The sequence below is a fragment of the Pseudopipra pipra genome, chromosome 1 (genome assembly GCF_036250125.1).
Source record: "Pseudopipra pipra isolate bDixPip1 chromosome 1, bDixPip1.hap1, whole genome shotgun sequence".
NCBI lineage: Eukaryota > Metazoa > Chordata > Aves > Passeriformes > Pipridae > Pseudopipra > Pseudopipra pipra.
The window spans coordinates 7,200,718-7,217,235 of NC_087549.1; the positions used below are offsets into that span (position 1 = coordinate 7,200,718).

The 16,518-nt window shown below is 42.9% G+C and overlaps 1 protein-coding gene across 1 annotated transcript in view; it reads left to right on the forward strand.

The window, feature by feature from the left end:
• The first annotated feature begins 7,816 nt into the window (after positions 1–7,816).
• ZFAT (zinc finger and AT-hook domain containing) overlaps positions 7,817–16,518 on the forward strand; it is a 127,572-nt gene continuing 118,870 nt past the window's right edge. The window contains exon 1 of the mRNA XM_064644319.1: positions 7,817–7,988. The gene's annotated coding sequence lies outside the window, so the exon portion shown is untranslated. The remainder of the gene's footprint in view (positions 7,989–16,518) is intronic.

Genomic DNA, 16,518 nt, shown 5'->3' on the forward strand with positions numbered 1-16,518 from the left:
TGAACAGCTGTGTTTGCATCTGCCTGATGAAGTTAAAAAAAGACAAATTCAGTGTGGACTAGGTGAAAGGAAGGGCTTTTCAAAGGACCATGGGAGTGGAGTGCCTATTTTATAATGTCCCATTTCATAAGAAGTCTTGTTTAGTCTGGCAGAAGGGTGGCTGCAAGGGAACATGACTGCTTTCTATAAATACAGCAGGGAGGGAAACACAGGGGAGAACTATTTAAGTGAAAAGTCAATTCTGGTGCAAAAACAGGAGGTATAAATTGGCTCAGAAAAAAATTAGCGTAGAAGATTTGTAACCAGCCAAACGGGGATGTCTAATAGCTGCAGTGTATCGTGGGGGAGGCATCCAAACTATTTTTGTCACAGTATTTGACAGGTTTGAACCAGCTCATGTGGCTGTTTGTAACAGCAGACAGTGGGACTCAGTCACTCAGGAGCGGCTCTGCCTCCAGCCCTGCAGGGCCGGTGTGTCAGCGTGCAGAGATGCTGCATCCCCCATGCTGTTCTTCCATCAGGGCAGAATTACACTACTCTTTAAATTGCTTTAGCAAACACAGCCTAAATGTTTTCCTTTGCTTTCACAGATTTCTTGTTAATCTCAACACATTGTTCCACTGGTGTCCTGGGGAGATACTGTAGTCCAGCCAGAGGACCAACGCCTTCTTCAGTGCTTTATCTTCTATTTTTTCCAGCATCATCTGAAACTGTCTCTCAAGCAGCATACCTGTCATTCCCTCTTCTCTTTTATCTCCAGGTTCTCCAATCCATCTGATTCTTCCTCCTTATTTCTTTTCTTCTGCCCTTTGCTACACCTGCTTGACCTTCTCTATCATCCTGGATCTCTGATTTCAATTCCCAGCTCTTCACCACTGTCACCACTTGTCTCCCACGTCTTCCTGAAGCGGGGTCAATATTACTCACTCACAAATTGATAGTACAAGGGAATCTACATGTAACAGATTCCATGTGGAGTGTGTGCTTAACAGGTGTATCGTATGATGTAAATCATAAATTAAACGAGAGCAAATGTACATTGATATAAAGTCTGACTTGAGGGAGTACAACTGCTCCTTTCTACAAATGGACCATCCACAACTCCATGAGATTGCAAGGCTTGTGTTGGGGGACAGAGAAGCACCACAGTTGCTTTAAGGAGGTTTTTTTGCTTGGGAATTTGCCTGCCTTTTTGATGTGTCATCCTTCTAGCTGGAAAGAAAGTCCTGGATCCCCAGTCCCTTGGTACATAGCTCCTTCTACGTGTGGCTGCTGTCTGGTGTGTAGAGAGTGTTTAATTCAGTTTGCTGGTGTGGACACTAAAGAGCAAAACACGTCCTGCTTGAAAAACGTATCGTTTGAATATTAAGCAGAAAAGTATGATGATCACGTATCCTAAAGTGGACGCTTAAGGTCTGGTCAACCGGGTGCTTTCTAGTCCCTGCTGACTGGATCACTGTTGACTCTAGTGGGAATGTAGACACCCAGCTCAGAAGGAGATGCCTGCATGTGTACATTTGCATTTAACCAACTGATACGCAAGCGCCCAAGTATCACTGGGCATACCCCAAGGTATCGCAGATGCATTTACGGGACTGGCAGAAATTACACAGGATCTATAGTAGACTTGTGACCTTCTGAAGCAGGAGCTGGAGTTCAGGCAGAGTCCTCTAGGACATCTTAAATGGCCCTGGAGTTTTACATGTGGGCAACTGAATCAAGCTGTGTGTGCCTTAATCTGGAGCTGGATCACTGCTGAAAAGCTAAAATAAAAATTTTCTTGTGTGGTTGAGAAAACCAAGAGCTGGTTTTGCAAGCTCCAGAGCTTCAGAGCAATACTTACAACTCGATATTGATTATCCACTAAAACCAACACAGACCTAGATCAAAATAAATCACTCATGTCTCCAAAGAGGAGCAAAAGCAAAGTCTGAGCAAAAGGCAGGTGACTGTAATTGAGTTATATCACAGGATACTGTGGCTAAGGACTTTGTTACTGTAAATAAGAAAGCAGCGTTAGAAATGGCCTAAACTGAAATAAAACCAACTTTGAACAAAAACAAAGTATTTGCTGGCTCAGAGATGTGAGATTAACTTGGCTGCTGATTCAATGGATCAAAAATTGCATTGATCTAATGCCTCTGACTTTCTACATTATGTCCAAAAAATGTAACCTAAGTGCAGCTCAACTGGAAGACTGCTGCCTGAACAATGCTTTTTTATTTTTCTTCTAATGGAAAATTTCAGCTCCATTTTTCCGACAGTCCAAAATATCCCCTGCTTCCCACATTGTGAGATGACAACAATGCTCAGCTGTCTTTGGCTTGAGTTGTGGCTCTGGGCCAGAAAGTATCTCGAGTTGTGAAAAGTCTTAAATCAACACGTTTTACCACTGAAGAGTGAGGAAAAACAGTTTCTAAACCATATGAAATATTCATGTCTAGCATCTTGTGAGATGCCATCTGGTTAGATCAAACCAGAGCAGAGCTGATAGTGACACAGAAACACATGGGGTAGAAAGTGGGGTGCTGTGATTCAAAGATTCATTGTTTCATGCTCTACAAATGAGCACAACAGAAGCAGTATTACTTCAGGAACAATTAACTTTTCCAACAAAAAAAAATTCTGAAAGAGAAATGTTGATCCCTTGGGTCTGTTATTAGGAAAATCATAATGTACTCCAGATAAAATCTCGCCTCTCATAAAGGCATTGACAATTTAATTGCAATTTAATATTTGCCTAGATATTAAATTGCCTAAAAAAAAAATAAAAAGCCAAACCCCAAAATGACCAAACAGCACTTCTACAGCCAGAAAAATAAACAAAGAGCAATTCTACTGCTGACATTGTAATCTCCCAGCCTTTTATATTTATATTCCTAGAAGCAAATATGTCCTTTTTATCCCTGTAAGCCATTGTTCACAGGACATAGGACTTGGGAGACCTGACTTTTTCCCCTGCCAGAGCTACTTTTCTGATATATGACCTTGAGACAAACATTTTGCTTCTGTTACTGCTTCCCCTCCCACTTCCAGTCTCTTCCAGACAGAGACAGGTTTACTGTGCCTTATACAATAGGGCCTTTAGGTGCTATTGCAATGTAAATAGTGGCAGCACAGGTGCGATTGCCAGTGGACTATGGCTTTTATTATCGGTTACAAGGTCACTGTTGGGTGAAAGGATTGCTGCATAAAACATTGGTGAGCCATCAGCCTATGGCTGCTTTCTAGTTATACAATAATGTTATTTCAAATGCAGGGACAGTGTTTAAGGCTTTCCCAAACTTGCCAAGTGCTGTGGAACATCAGTGGTAAAATGGTCCCACACAGGTGACTACAAACATGGAGACGCTTAAAGTGCTGGGGCCTTCCCCACTCTCTCCCTGTTGTTTGCAATTTACCCATTCCTTTTCTCAAGGTTAATTAAGCTTTGTGCTACCCTGGAGAACAGGGAACTATTGTACCCAGCTCCCTGGAGGGGAAAGATGAAGGAGGCAGAAACTAAATGGCTGCCTTGGAGTGCAGAGCTGGAACCAGGACCAGGGTGATCTCCATTCCCTTGCTGCGTACCTTGTGATAAAACTAAAATGCTACTCCTTTAACAGCAGTGTCAGTCACACAGTATGGGCTCTGCACAGGCTTTAAAAAGCAGGGAAGAGAGCATCAAATGTTCCAGCCCACTTAATTTGAAAGCTGCCTATAATAAACCCTTGGGAACATGTAAAACAGACAGGTCAAATTACACAGTTACACAAATATCACTGGATTTCTGGCATTTAGGAATAAAAGGCTTTGATCTGTTCAATTTAAAAGTGCCTAAAACATCCATACACTATGTTAAAATCTAACATTAAGTGCTTTTCTTTTTGTACTTTCCAAAAGCTTAGCCAGAGACAATTTGGACACAGTGTGACAAACCTTTGCCTTAATAACATAAATATCTATGCACAAGTAATTTGACACAGTGTGCCATTGCAAAATATTTTATATTCAGCAAAATGACAGTTCTTATCTAGTTCTTGTCCACAGAAATCCTTAAAGAAACAATCCACTGCCCTTTAAAAGTCCCTCTCAATTCCTCACTTTCCCATCTGTCTTATTTATAGCTCTCTCTTTGTAAAGTGCTCTGAGATCTACGAATGAGAAGTGCTCATAAAACCTCTGTGTGAGCCAGGATTTGAAATCAGCAGCACTTATGGATGTTATGCATATGAAGGGAGGACTTGAGTGCAATGCTCCACCATTCACAATCAACCCCACATCAGTGTCCCCGTCAACAATTTTGCTTTAAACCAGCACTCACTCGACATGCGTATAAACGCATCAAAATGCCTCTTAGCCCTTCTCCCACTTATTTTCGACAGGCGGCTCACTGTGTCCATGAGCAGGGATCCTCCCTCCCTGTTTTCCCTCATTGCACAATTGGCTTTCCATGGGCCTCTTTGGCAGCTCCAGCCCTTTCGGAAAGCAGAGTTTATTCCTCCCCTCCTCTTTCAGCCCCGTTGAGGAGGAGTTCTGTGGCAGCAGAATGTCAATGCCAGAAGTGGCCTTTCTCATGGAAATCAGGCGCGGGAGTCTGGCATTGTCTGTGCAAGAAGGAGAGACTTGCTTCCCCCCCCCCCCCCCCCCCCCATTCCGGAAGATTATATTTGAACAGATGAGCTCTGGCTCTCTCATGCCTTGTGAGTGCCAGATCTTTCCTCAGGACTGATTTCTCCATCTCCTCCCTCACCTACATTGTTGTGCCATCTCCTCTTTGTCACGTCTAATTAGTCATTATGGGCTGATCTTGGCTTTTTTAAGATTTCATGGACAAAAATGCCAAATAAGTGTATTTGACTTGAATTTACTCATGCTGAGAACTGTATTTATTTCCTCCACAAGCACTGATTACATTGCTTGACTCCTGGGGAGAAAAGGAAGGGCTCTCTTCGCTGAACTGGGGAGCAACAGGAGATATGCAGGAAGGAAACTACTTCCCTGGGGACCCACCAAAGACATACTGATATATATATATCCCCGCTGGCACATTTATTTATGCTCTTCCCAAGAGTTTGCTGTTCAAAGTCTTCCTTCTACTTTGACTCAAGAAGGTTTTTGTAAGGGTTGTTAACATGGACATTGCACGTTTTCAGCATTACAAATATGAAGGTCCAAGTCACAATGTCTCAATACACAGCTCATTGTGGCTCACAGTCACACCTGCCCCAGATGATTGTCTGCTTTGTTAGAATAGGGTCACTCCTGGTTGCTGCTGACTGGCCAAACTCATCCCCTTCACAGCCCTGGGAGCCGGCCACACTCAGGCTCATGGTTTGGAGACTGGAATTAGAGACCCATCAAAACGCAAGTTCCAGCAGAGCTGGGACCCACCAGAACCTCTATGCAAAGCCAGCAGATCTGCACATGGCCTCCATGTGATGGGATGGCATTACTCTCACCAGGCAGGTCAGCACCTAACCCTGTGCTGACAAGAGTCACCTTCCACCTGGATGCTCCTGCTCTGAATATCATCCAGGTGCAGTGTTTTTCTGGCAGTCATTAATACAACACTAAATCTACTCGGGCTGATAAGAAATAAGCCATGTCACAAATTCAGAGATAGCTTAAAAGCTCTCTTTAAAATAATTTCCTTATGAAATCTCTGCCTTCAAACAAGCAAGCCCCAGTCTATGCACAAATTCACACTGCAGATCCTGGTCTTGCCATGATAGGATTTTAACTGGTTTGTTAATACTCTGGGAGAAAGGTATCGTACATTTCAAAGGCAGAGAAACTGTATCTGCTCCCTTTTATCCACCTTCAGGAAGGGTTTGTTGAACACATCTCAGTCTATATCTCTGATGAATATTGGATTGTATTTCTGAATGAACATTCTGATTAAAAAATCGTTTGAAATCTGTCATAGCTCCAAAAATGACAGTAAGTGGCACATATAAAGTATGTGGTGTGTTCTGCATGTCGGGCAGATGAAAGACACGGTGTAATTGGTAATTGATAGCATACTTAAATATCATGCCGGTGTACTTATCTCAACTTAAAGCCCGGATTACATAGCACGCTGATAATGCACACGCCTTTCATTAAACAATCTACAAACCCAGAGCCTAATACATCAACCTTACACAAGTTGTAAGCTGCGTGTGCTCACAGCTGACAAGTGTTTGAAGCAAAGCATTTACACATAAAACATTTATGCGCACATTGTGCACTGAGGCATTGAAATATGCAGCCTTCCATATGTTAAACATATTACATATATGATATCTATGCCAAGTATTTTGGGGAAAGAAAAAGCAATTACCCACCCATATGCTCTCTAAACAATGGGAACGTGCTGTAAGTTATGGGACTGGAGAAGCAGCGTGATCTTCGGGGAATACTTAAGTACCCCGGGAAGTACACTAGACATGGAGAGGAGCAGGCAAACTATGACGGCACTAGCTGGGCTTGTGTGTGTGCAGAGAAAAGGCAGCTTTTAAAGTCATAGAACATAACAGAATAGAATAGAATATCCTGAGCTGGAAGTGATCCATCAGCACAGAACAGCCCCAAGAATCACACCAGGTGCCTGAGAGCATTGTCCAAATGCTCTTTTAACTCTGTCAGGCTTGGTGCCTTGACCACTTCCCTGGGGAGCCTGTTCCAGTGCCCAGCCACCCTCTGGGGGAAGAACCTTTTCTCAATATCCAACCTAAATCTCCACTGGCACAGCTTCAAGTCATTCCCTCCTGTCACTGATCACCACAGAGAAAAAAAGTACCTGTCCCTCTGCCTCCCCTTGTGAGGAAGCTGTAGACCACAATGCAGTCTCACCTCAGTCTCCTCTCCAAGTGGTCTCAGCCACTCCTTGTATGGCTTCACCTCTAGGTCCTTCACCATGTTTGTAGCCCTCCTTTGGATCCACTCTAATAGCCTTATCTCTTAGACTGTGGCTCCCAAAACTGCATATAGTACTCAGAACCACAGAATCAATTAGGTTGGAAAAGACCTGTGAGATCATCGAGTACAACCTCTGACCAGACACCACCATGTCAATTGGACCACGGTACTGAGTGTCACATGCAGTCTTTCCTTAAACACCTCCAGGGATGGTGACTCCAATATCTAATCACCCTTTCTGTGAAGAAATTCTTCCTAATGTGCAATCTAAACCTCCCCTGGTGCAACTTAAGACTATACGCAGGTGAGGCCGCCTCAGTGCAGAGCAGAGGACAATCCCCTCCCTCGACGGGCCAGCGATGCTTTGTTTGATGCCCCCCAAGACACGGCTGGCCCTCCTGGCTGCCAGGGCACTGCTGACTCCTATTCAGCTTGCCGTCGGCCAGGACCCCCTTAATCCCTCTGGAGAGGAAGGAAGGACTCGCTCCATGGAGGGCTGTGGGAGCGCCCGTGTGCCCTGCGAGGACACCGCACAGCCCGTGCCAGTCAAAGGTCGCAGCCTCGCTTCAGGGGTTTCTAAAAAAAAAATAATCGCACTCAAGGCCCTTGTTCTGTACTATAAGGGAACCCTGGCCTGCTGTGGGGGGGGATAGAAAGGAATATTCATATATATTCATGGATAAATATAGACATTCCTGTGTTATCGGGGTCTATGCCCCGCCGGTGACTCGTGAGGGGCGGTGCCCGGTCGTCCACCCGCGCGCTCATTGGCCGCCCAGAGAAGGGGTGGCCCCGCCCGCCCCCTCCCTCCCTCCCTCCCTCCCTCCTGCCGGCGGCGCGTGCGCGCGCGCGCTCGGAGAGGGGGGGCCGGCGGGAGGGGCCGGGCGAGGGCGGGGATTGGTTGCCATGGCGGTGACGTCAGAGGGTGCCGGGGACGGGCGGCGGAGACACGGGAAAGGTCAAACTAAAGGCGAGGGGAGCGAGCGGCGCGGCCGGAGCGGCCGGGAACGGCCGAGAACGACCGCGCCGGGAGCCTCCGCGGGACCCGCTGGCCGCGCGACGGCCGGGCCAGGCAGCCCCTCGGTCCCCGCCGCCTCCCCGCACAGGTACGGGGGGAGCGGCGCCCCCGGGGCCGCGCTGGCTCGGGGGGGCATCGGGCCGGGATGCAGGGAATGGGGAGCGCCCCTGGGGCCCTGGGGGGGGATTCGCAGCCGGCCACCCCCGGCTGTGGGGGAGCTGGGAGGGGACTCCCCGTGCCCCGCACCCTCCCCGTCGCCCCGCAGTGCCGCGGGCCCTTCCCCCCGCACAGCCCCTCGGGCAGAGACCCCCTCCCCCGCGCTGTGACCCCGGTGACCCGCCAGCAGAAGTTGGGCTTTTATTTATTTATTTATTTATTTATTTTATTTTTATTTTGTCGGCCTTAGGGAGCTCTGCCCCCCCGCCCCGGCCCCCAGCTTTGATAACTTGTCTCCCCGTTGACCGTCCCTTCCTTCCGCACTTTGCCCTTGCCCGGTGGTCTGTGGCAGGAGGGAGTAAAAACTATTCAAGGACTGGGTTTTGTTTCTCCAGGGAGAGAGCTGGGTCACAAACAAGGAAGGCTACTTCATAATATATATATGTATTTTTCTTTTTCCCCCCACAGCAGCCCAGTGCTGGAGCAGGATTCTGTGACAGCACAGAACAAGGCCCTTGGGTGTGATTTTTTTTTTTAAGAGAAGCCTGGAGCAGAGCTGCTATTAGCATGTAGAGTTTGAATGCCACAGGCAGTCTGTTGTCTCTTCCTGCTCAAAGAACAATTTAGAGGAGCAGCGATGACTCATTAATAAAAAGTGTTAGTTGCACGAAGGCAAAACCAGGTGAAGTTTCTTACTTTACCACAGACTTATTCCATGACCTTGGATCAGCCTTCCAGCACCAGCCCTCTGTTTGCTTATGTATCGGGAATAGCAGTGCTTTCCAAGTCATACTGTGAATTAACACGCTAATGACTGTGAAATATTTATCTGCTGTAGTAATAATGGGTAGATAGTGATGTTATTTCTGCAATAGAAGCAGGGAGGCTCTAGCCAGGATGCAAGCATTTTGCTTGTAGAATTTTTCTGTAGTAACCACCCTTGGATGGAAATAGGGGCTTGCTTAAAAAGACATTTAATATACCTGTGATACTGTGTGATTTACACTGTGGTTATCTTGAACTTCATATTTTTATGTAGCGTGTGCATTAATATGCTCTCAAAGAGCTGCCATTCCACACTGCAAATAGTTTACGGGTGTTTTTTTCCCTCCTGTTTGCCTAGAACAAAACTGGTTCTAGGTGTCCTCTCCCACTGCTGAGGAAACCACGTGAATTTCTAATGTGGTAGATTATCTCTCATAGTTGTCCTCTGTGACCTAAGTGGTGTCAGACTTGGTGTTTTGGTAAGGAACTGAAAGAGAGGCATTCTGATTTACTTGATACAGTGAAGAAAGTATTTCTGGCATTGGTTTGTAAGTTACTGTGGCACCTGGTTCTTGCCAGGGTTAACTCAATGCTTTCTCAGGGTGCCTCTGTAGGTTCATTATACCTGTAATGAAAGACAAACTGAGTCGTTCAAGGACAGTATTTTCGTTAGGAACAGTGTTTTCCATCTTACCCTATAGGATGCTCTCTATGGAAAATCAAATACCTTAAGTATTCCATAGACAAAAACCTAAATACAGGAATCCTGAAACTCAGAGTTGCCTCCCATGGTTTGCACACTCCTCTGAAGTGGTGAGCAGCCACTGCAATAACTGATGAAAGCAACCAAGCGCAGGGGTGGAAGTTGCTGCTGCAAATACTGATCTGAGTGAGCTAAGTTTTCTCTCTTTAGAGTTTTGCTTTATACTCATTTGTGCAGCTCGATTACTCATCTTATTTTCTAATTTTTTTTTTAATCTGTTGTAGAAGGATATACACCAGGAGGAAGCACTGTTTGACTGATATCTTGGGGATTTTTTGAAAGTAATTTGATCTATTGTGTCTCACCTACTCAATTTACTACGAAGCTTCCATAATCAGTTTTAACATTAAATAGGAGAGCTTTTATGTGTTGAGGAGGAGGTAAGCACAACACAGTTGAGTTTGATTTTTCTTATTCTTAAACCTGAAAGTTTCTCTGGTAAAATGGCAATTCATTGTTAATTCATAATATGTAGGTGCCCTGGAAAAATCAAATACCCAGTTTCATAGCTACCCTTAGGCATCTTTAATTTATGCAAGCAGGGCTCACTGAATAACTACTGTAAGTCTCGTTGACCTTAGTAGGTTTGCAGAGGTCATATTTTAAAATGGGTAAGTTGTGCTTGAACTATTTTCTCAGTAAGTATTAGGAGCAAGTGTTTGTGTACACAGTTACATGCTTTTTCCAGTTCTCCATTACATTTTCTGTTTTTCTTTAGATTCTTGCTCATCTTAAAGAAAACTTTCGCTAGGAAGAAACACAGGTGTTTGAAAACAAGTTTATTCTCGAGATCTGGGCAGAGCAGAACAGACTGTGAGGTTTTACAAACAGCTAGAAAGGCCAGTTTTAGGTTCATAGAAACTTGGCCAGCACAACCCAAATGTACGTGAGTGACATCAGCATTTTCCTGAGCCATTTATGCTGTTCACTTGTGCTGGTTCCCAGCAGTGCCTGTGTCTTATGTAAGCTTGCACTGTACATCCTGTCCTGCTGTTCTCATGCATGATAATTCACTGGCATTATCTTACTGGAGGTTTTGAGAGCTTCTTGTTGTCTCAAATGTCTACATGCAAATTTCCTGTGAGCACAGGGAAGAGATCTGTGCCAGGAGCACAGCACTGTCCTAGGAGACATCCTGGGAATAACTTGGAGTGAGACACAGCTTGTCCCCCTGCACCTTTTGGTGATGGATCTGTAACCATGTGAAGTCATGTGGCTGTGAGAGAGGTTTTAGTGGACTGAAACCGTGATCTGTGTCGTATGTAGATGGACCACTGATGCAGTTTTGATGGCTTGTGATAAAACAACCATAAAACCCAAAGAACTAAAGTTCCAATAGGAGCTTCAATAATATTAAGACTGGAAAATAAAGGCTTTTATTGTCCTGTCACTGCACACTTATTGTAACAAGGTCTTTGGGAGGCATTGTGTCTTCAGATACTGATCCTTTAAACTTGTCCTTGCAGTTAACATTTAGTCATGCATAATGAAAATACTGCCACTTGATGGGTGAAATGGAAACAAACCCTCCATTATAAGCTCTCAAAACCAAACATTCCTTCTGTTTTTCCTGCTTGCTAAATCTAGCTGAAACTTGTTGGCATATTATCCTACAGTAACACAACATGCATAGTCTAATTCTAAGTAAATGGAGTGCCTTCTTTGAACAATATCGAAAGTTTCATACTTTGGTCTCTTTTGTTAGTGCTGTAGCAGTGTGAGGGAGCCAAATTCCTGCTTACCTGTCTCAGTGTCAACGTGGTTGTCCTTGTCTGACTCCATGGCTTGTTTGGAACAGCTGGAAAGTTTCTTTATGAACATTGATCTGGTGCAGTCATATGCAGAACTGTGAGATGTATAGCTCTGCAGGAACCATGTACAGAGGGAAGAAGGGTTGACCTGGAGGAGAAGCACACCTGGAAAGGAGTGCTCATGTGCCCTGTGGAAGTAATGAAATCTTTCCTGTGACTTTCCCCAAGTGATCTGTTCCACACTGCACGAAACAATTTCTCATTGTAGAGGAGAAACAAGAGGAGTGCAAGACTTGTCAAGGAGACTGGTTATCTGAAAAGGAACAGGTGCAGTGCTTAGGCACTGGAAAGCTAAACAGATCCCTTTAAGTGAGCTGTTCTTGCAAAGTTTAAGGACATTTATTGGCAAAACATCTAAGAGAAACTTGAATTTTTATTTTGAGAAGGAAATTGAATTATCACTGTTACTTTTATTGCCCAAATCTAGGAATGCACGGACTTTTTCTAGTGCTTTCATTACTTACGAAGGATATGCAAATCTGTTTTAAAACCATACACAGGAGAACGGGCAACAATGCAATTGTGTGCATTTTAGAGACTTGTAGAAGCTGTAAGAATAAAACTCATAAAAACCCCCAAACTTCAAAAGCACCTGCATGTAGCACATTTGAGATTTTGTTACATTATATTTTATTGCATTGCAGATAGTTAGGTGAATTTAAAAGTCCACATGTATGTTGTTGTGATTCAGTAGTTTTTTCAGTAGATGTAGGCAAATAAAATGTGGTCTGGATGCTTAAATCTGCTAAAATATTTATGAAAAAGTTGGCTCTTGGAAAAAGTTTCCCACAGGATGCAGTGGGTGTCAGGTCTAAAGGTCAGCAGCAGACAAAGTAAAGTGAAGGCTGTTTTGGGTTTATTTTTCCCAATTTTTTCTAAACAAATCTTGTGTAAAGAAGCATAGAATCTTTCTTTGTTACTCCCTAAACTTGCAAATACTAACAGGCATTTGCCGGTTTGTTTGTACTCTAAGCTGTTTGTTGCAAACTTTTTTTTCTTTAGGAGAGGGGGAGGAAAAAACCTCAGTGCAGTTAATACATCCATGAACTCTTAGCACGGAAGTTCCTGGTGTAAATCAAAAAAGCCAGATGGAGTTTTAAGTGACTGTCATGTACAACTTGGGGAATGAACATTCCTGATACTAATAAAAGGACCAGATTGGAACTACATAATTAATCCCAGCGTCCTTTTCAACACATGATAAGCTTTGGCTACAACAGCCACAGAGTTAATGGAGACAACTGTCAAGTCCTATGAAGCAGTGTATTCTTTGCCTAAAATAAAAATACCTGTGTGCTTACTCCGTTACATATCTCCTGGTGATTACTGCTCAAACTGCAGTTTAAATGGGAAAAAAAAGAGGCTGGTCTTGAATCTATTTCCTGTCTTAAATATGTATATAAATATATACATGTTTAATATGTATAATTTATCTGCATACATATTTCATGTATGAAAATATTTTTAAAGATAGGAAATAACTATATTGGGTTTTTATGAGTGTCACGTGGCAAAACATCTTCTCCACTGGAGTTCATTTGAAATGTAATGCCTAGGGAGCCCCAGGAAACAATCTTGTAATTGAATTTATTCCCTCTATGTATCATTGACCTGAAGGAAGTGTGCAGAAAGGTGCTAAAAAAAAGAAAGGCTTATGAGGTGGCACAAAGTCTGTGTCAGAGACAGACAGGAGAAGGAGTGGGCAGATGGCAGTCAGTACAAGACACGTGAATAATCAGATTGAGAACAAGCTGAAAAGACTGTGAGTGAGTATGCTGGCTGCATGCTGCTGCATTTTTGGTTTAGTTAACACAATGAGGATTTTTTCTGTTGTGGTCTATGGAGTATGGAGCAGAGAGGTAAAAATCTTGTAGCTGGAAGCATATATAATGGTGAAGGCATGCCTGCCATTGTCAGAGGGAACTTCTGGGATGAGAAAAAGGTCAGTGCTTTCAGAATTATCTGGACTGAAAAAACTTAGAAAAGCTTGTTCAGTTTATTATGGACTTCATCTGCAAGTTTATTCAGATCTACCTTTGGTATGCATGACATGGAATAATATTAAAATTATCTGAAATATTACCACCTGAATCTGTGTAATGATAGATTTATTTTTTCTGAAGTGGTCTAGAAGGTAGCAAGATGTATTAGTGATAATTTGTTTACATAACTTATTTTATCTAGTTTATTGGAAAACTTTTTGAGTGGCTGCCTGGCCTAAGTGTTCATTGCCTGGCTCAGTGGTCTTTTCCAGATTGCTTTTTGAAGGCACCGTAGAGTGTTGAAAGTAAAGAAGAGCTAAGGGGTGGTTGTACTGGTGAATGATAGATCCCATTACACATAGCACAATGGGAAGGATTATGCCAAAAAATAAATCCAGAAATGCAAAAACCTTCTGCCCCACTGATTCTTACTTGAAAGAGTTATGCTATCAATTTGTAATAATAATAATAAGGTATACACATGGAAGAGAGTGTATTGAGATCCAGTTATCAGTGGTAACTGGGTCCTGTTTATATTTGTTTCAAAATGTTCCTGCTTTTTTCTTTTAGCGAGTTTCATAAGTTAAGGGAGCAATAAACTGGTCTAACTGGAGAATGCTCTACTTCCATATAAAGAGGCATTGCTGTGTCTGAGCTGATATTTAGTGGGAAGAAGCACAACCCACTTTGCAGTTAAAAAATTTATTTAGTGCTCGTGACTTATCAGAAGTTACCCTTTAGTAGTATCAGTTTACTCCTTATATACTGTCTTCTTAGAATGTCTCAGTCTGAACAACAGCAGTAAAGAGTTCTAACAGCACAGGAAGGCTGAGGGAATTGGGTCTGTATTTCTGCAGAAGTGAAGGTTAGAAAGAGAAAGGAAAAAGATTAAAATATTCACCAGAAGTGCCCTAGATGAGATTGTTTCATGTCTGATGGCATGCTGAATCCTGTGGGAATGAGGAAGCTAAAAAACTGTTTAATTCTCATGTTTCACACTGAATCAACATGATGTTAGATATCAAAGTGGTATTAGTGGACATTTTGTGTAAAGAATATAGAAATAAAATAAGTTAGTCCAAACCAAATCTTCTGCTGTGTCAGAGCTATGTGGGGAATGAATGTTGGAGGCTTAACATGGGTATAATAAATCAAACTGCCAGCTGAGCCTCAGAGGGCTTTATTCATGCACTTCATTGTTCTCTCTGCAGATACAGCATGGTTCAGCCAGACACAGGGTTGTCATTCTGCAGATGTTCAAAGTGTTTCCCAATGTTCTGAAGACTGAGCTCGTGTCTCTGTGTTATCTTACACTGCTCAGTTCATCATTTGGAGTGGCCATGCACTGAGTTTTAGTTGTATTTTTACATGCAGAAATCGCAGCGTGAGTTCGCAGTTTTGGGTGAGTGGGAGCTATGTTATGTACTGTTGATAAGTCCCAGAAAGGCTCAAATTTTTACCTTCTGGAAAGTACTATTTCCCAAGGCTGATGCTTGGCAACAGAAGATGCCCTGTTGACCCTCTGCAGCTTGGCAGAAAATGCTCCTCATTGCGTGAGCTTCCAAAGCGTCTCTCCCAGGGTACGGACTGCTTGGGGCTGCTGGCACAGAGCAGGTTTTTTAACCTTCACCAAACTGTCTGCTTTCCCCATGTCCTCAGTACCAGGCAAACAGAATAGTAAAACAGAAGGCAGAGTTGTTTAGTAAGATAGAAGTAGGAAACAAAAGGGTAAAAGCAGAACAGATGGAAAATTGTGTTCTGGTTTAGGCAAATGGTGACGCGTCCGGCTGTTTCGCTGCTGTTACTTAGAGTTCCTAAAGCATGTCTCTGCTGCTGGGCCTGGAGAGTCAGTACCCAGAGCAATAGTCCCTCATTAGTGTTAGCTTTAAGTATTTAAAGTTAAAGTTGCTGTGAGTTTTCCATCACATCTTCCTTCCTTTTACATCATCCTTGCTAGCCCTCTGGCTGGAGTCATGAAAGCTGTGTGATGTCCATGGCTCTTCCTGGAGATGATCACCTTTGTGCTTAGAGAATGTTGCTTTTTCATTCTATCCATATTCATTCTGCTGACTGACTGGTCCATATGTGATATGCATCAGTATTTTAATAAACATTCTTGCAATGTGCTCACATGCTTAGTGCAGTGTGTGTTTAACTCTGTTTTCTGAGAGTATCTTTAACGTTTTATATGCGATATATTATTAGCCCTGCTAATAAACTTTAATGAAATGATCTGATTATATATGGTTCATACTTGTAAATAAATATTATTTCTCATCTTCCCTCCAATCTGCTTCTTTTGGAGTTGTGCTTATCTCAAATTATTGTTCAGTAAAGTTAATCAGTAAAACTTTAACTTAAGAGAAATCAATATTGCACTGAGCTTCAGAAGGATAAGCAAACACACTTTTTCCATTAGGTTAGGTTAAGATAAGAAATACTAGAGCAACTAATTTTTAATATTAGTTTGTCAGGTGTGTACTTTATCCCAGTAAGACAAAGGCAGTGTTTTCAGGAATGTTTTCCTTGATGGGGTTATGTGAGCATAACCACTGGATCTCACTGTAGGTCAAGGACATCCTCATTTTCACACAGTCCTTTGCCATGAGATAACTGAGCCGTCTGCTGACAGGATCAGGTACTTTCAGGTCACTGGAACATTGGGAATGTTCTGGTATCAGGGAGGCTAGTTTTTCTGCAGCCTGCCCCTCATCTGTTCTGAATATATCAAGAGAGTATTTCAAGGGAACACCAAGGAAAGTTAAGGTGACTTCTAGGGCTTTATGAAGATTGATGTGCATATCTCTAGCCTAACAGTAAACATATTCAAACTTGACTCAGCTGTGACATAAGACAGATTCCTTAAGGAAATCTGTGATATTTTCTTCAACTACACATCTGCCTACTTTGACTCTTCATCTCTTCTGTTTTGTTTTTGTCTCAATTACTCTGTAACTTGCAAAAGACTTGCCACATCTGATTCAATGCTTTTAATACTATTAATTACAAAATAAATGTAGTAGTTGATATCCTCAGATATTGTGTGATTATGCATGATTGTCTGGTCTTGTGGTTTTCATTTGATTTCAGTTTGTATGATGCTTTGAGTTCAAAAGCCTAATTAAAATTTTATGATGAATT